Below are 3990 nucleotides of genomic sequence, written 5' to 3'. Positions count from 1 at the left end.
GGTGTGGGTCAATTTGTAGTATGTAGTATGTACATATATTTATTAGAGTAGTATTTATCAACATCATCATCATGTATGCACACCAGTACAATTTCGGTTTTGTTCTTAGCATGTATACCGAAACAGTAACAACGGCAACAAGTAACATCAAACAGCAATAACAAAATTTTCAAGTTCCGGTAACAAATTATCATAGCAAAATATTAGCCTAAATCCCTAATCCTCAACATACAATTGCTCATAAGCCCCATTATAGGAAGAGAACCCCACTCTTACCTTGGATTGAGTGCAGCTCTAATGGATTCTTGGAGAAATTTGGAGAAAATAGCTCTTGAATGGAATCCCTCTTTGGCCTCCTTCTTCCCTCTGAAACCCTAGTTTTCTCTCTTTCTCCCAAATGACTTTCTCTCTATTTCTTTTTCTGGTTTTTGACACTTAACAAAACCTTATTTTTTCCCATCTAATAACATATTTGGGCTTAATATACTAACACCACATTTCTATTCCTCACTTAAATACAATAGGCCCAATATTCTCCTCAACATAAAATAAATAAATCAAATTACTACTTCTAATAATATTCCACTATTATTCCATAAAAAAATAATATCTGATTATTTAATATACCAGATTAATACTCAATAACTCATATTTACGGTCTAATCTCAAATACTCAGAAAATTCCCAAAATGCTACATATTAGCTTATTAATATTTCTAATACTAAAAATATTAAAATTTTCCGATTAAATGTCGATCCGCTATCCCGAACTAATACCGACTAAATCGCCCCAAAACGCAAAAAAAATTCAATAAACATCACAAACGTCTAAATTAAGCGAATAAATAAATTTCCGGGCGTTACAAAGCACGATAAAGATTGTCTCTCTGTAGGCTCTATATACCATGTTGAAATACGAGAGACTAAGAGACATTTGAATAAATCATGTGTTTTGTAAAGCACTACGGAGACTTTATTATATATAGAGAGATTACAACTAATTATATGATATAGTTGATGTGGGACTATTCTATATACAAATATTATTAACACTATATATTTACAAATATCAACAATAGTGTTGGACCAATCATTCCTGGACAAGGGCTAAGGCTAGGGGACCCCCTGTCTTCTTATCTATTTATCTTGGTCTCTGAAAGGCTTTCTACATTAATCAGAAGTGCAGTGTTTCGAGGTGATTGGCATGGGGCACAAATTTGCAGGGGGCACCTAGTGTGTCCCACTTGCATTTTGCTGACGATTGTTTTTTGTTTTGCAAGGTTAATCTAGAAGAGGTGACCAATCTTATGGAGATTCTCAATATCTATGCAGATGCGTCGAGCCAAGAAATCAATTTAACCAAATCTGAAGTGTTCTTTAGTAGCAATATTAGTGGCCCGGCTCAAGAAGACTTGGCTAAAATGATGGGGGTGAGGCATGTGTTGGGTACAGGTTCATATTTGGGATTACCATCTATGATTGGGAGGAGTAAAAAGATGACTTTTTCTTTCATCAAAGATAGGATATGGAGAAGAATTAACTCTTGGAGTGGTCGATCATTGTCTAAAGCGGGAAAAGAAGTCATGATCAAATATGTCCTCCAAGCAATTCCTGCATATATTATGAGTGTCTATTTAATTCCAGATGGGGTGGTGAAGGATATTGAAAAAATGATTAACTCGTACTGGTGGGGGTGGTAGCATTAACAAAGGTATCAGGTGGATGGCTTGGGAGAGATTGACGACATTGAAAAAAGAAGGAGGGATGGGATTTAGAGATCTAAAAGCATTTAGTAGAGAGATGGTTGCAAAGCAAGGGTGGAAGTTGGTTTCAAAACCAAATTCTCTGGTGGCCAAAATTTTTAAGGCGGGGTATTTTCCTCACTCCTCGTTTCTTGATGCCAAAATTGGTCACACCACGAGTTTTGTCTGGCGGAGTTTGTGGACGGCAAAAGATGTGTTAAAGGTGGGATGTAGGTGGAGCATTGGTGATGGTAGGAGTATAAGGGTTATGCAAGATCTGTAGCTTCGGGATAAAGGGAATTGGTGGGTGAATGGACCACAATCGCAAGAAGTGTATGATCTTAGGGTGAAAGATCTATTGCTTCCTAATACAAAGCAATGGGATGTAAGTAAGGTGAGACATACTTTATATCATATTGGGGCTGAAATGGTTCTTCAAGTTTCCTTATTGGAGGATGTGGTGGAGGATAAGTTGATTTGGCAAGAGAAGATGAATAGAGAGTATAGTGTGAAGTCGGGCTATAGGTGTCATACCCCAAAATTTGCCTTCCATATTCCATTCACAATGATTCAAACAACTCAAAGACTAACAGTCAACTGGTTTGGCCTAAAAGTCAATCATAATCAAAGCACAATCAAAACCTCCCAATTTTGGTCAACATCAAATAAATGAGAGTATATCCATCATTTGATCAAAGGTTGATCATGATTCCATTAATAGAAACTCAGAAGTGAACAAATGCAAAAAAGGTTCAAATTAGGGTTTCTTTAGGAGAAAGTCAACCCAACTTTGACTGGGCATAACTTTCACATGGAACATCAAGAATTCCCCACTCAAAGCCTATTTTGATGGAAATTGGATTCCCTACAACTTTGTCTCTCACAAGCCAGGGCTAGAAATGCTTCATTTGAGAGGTATGATGCAAAAGATTACAGGTCCTTTTCAAGCATCCTTCAAAAGCAGTTTTTTGTCAGAGAGGATATGACCATGATAAAAGCTCCAAATGAAAAATATGTCCCAAAGTGCCTTATAGAGGACCTCTTGAGGTTTCCAAAAAGTCCTAGAACTTCTTCATAGCTTAAAAATTGAGTGAGATATGCTTGGGCAAAGTTGGGTGATTTTGGAGGACCAAATGTGAAATACAAGGGGTTTAAATTGGACTTCTCACAAGTGGGCCTATGTTTTGTGATCCAAACTTGATCCATAAGATATTTAGGCTGTCCAAAACCACAAGCCACGAAAGTAGATGTATTATTTGATTTTTTAGGATTTTATTTCATTTTTAATGATTTAATTAAGATGAAAATCAAATATTTTGGTAAAGGATATATTTTGATTGTCTTCAATCAACATTTATGATCAAATGCAATCAGATTTTCGTGCACAAGTAAATTGGAGAAGATTGATGCAATGTGAGCCAAATATGGTAACTTAAAAATCAAGAAATAAATCAAGATTGGCAAAGGTGGATTTAATGATCAATGGGCCTCCAATTCGTGACCTAATAGAAGCCTATGAGTAGTTGAAGCTATGCACATGAATAGGGGTTGGAGGATCGGATTAGAGGCACACTTGCAAGAACTTGAAAGTTCATAAAAAACTCCAATTCGGTTTTCAAGGAATCAAAGAATTTCAACAGGATTTGAAGGTTGCAAAAGTTCCCTCGAGGGATTCTGAAGGTGACTGGATACTCACGCTGCTTCAACACCCCCAGAACACCTCCATACAAGCCCAGGTAAGTCGCTAATAAATTGAGCCCGATTCCAATAATTTATGCGTCTTCATTACAATTTGTTTGCATATTGTGGTTTATATGTGTGTTGTGATCGTTCCTGGACATTTAATTGGATTTCTGGGCACTTTTGGTGCCGATCACCATTGTTGATTATGTTAGGGTTCTTGAGTTTAATTTAGGGTTTTCTATTAGGGGTAAAATTAGACTAAACCGAGGGCATAATTAGGTTCGCATGATTAAAACAAATAGATTGAAGAGGTCGCGAAAGATTTATGTGCGTCTATGTGCAATTCGCTATTTTCCAGGTACGTTTGCTACAAAGAGAATCGTAGTAGATTCGTAGCTAAATACACAGGCTTGTTGCAGGGTCCATTGGAGAAGATGATTGTGTGTCAACGTGATATTGGCCCATTTGAATTTACGCGCTCATTATAATGTGTTTCTTCTTGTTTTTTTATATTGTGATGAGTGCGTTTTCTTAACGCGCTTGGAATTTAGTTGGGATTGTAAGA

Source organism: Vicia villosa, linkage group LG4, assembly GCF_029867415.1.
Source record: "Vicia villosa cultivar HV-30 ecotype Madison, WI linkage group LG4, Vvil1.0, whole genome shotgun sequence".
Classification (NCBI taxonomy): Eukaryota; Viridiplantae; Streptophyta; class Magnoliopsida; order Fabales; family Fabaceae; genus Vicia; species Vicia villosa.
The sequence above is the reverse complement of the archived record's forward strand: the minus strand, read 5'-3'. Positions refer to the sequence as shown.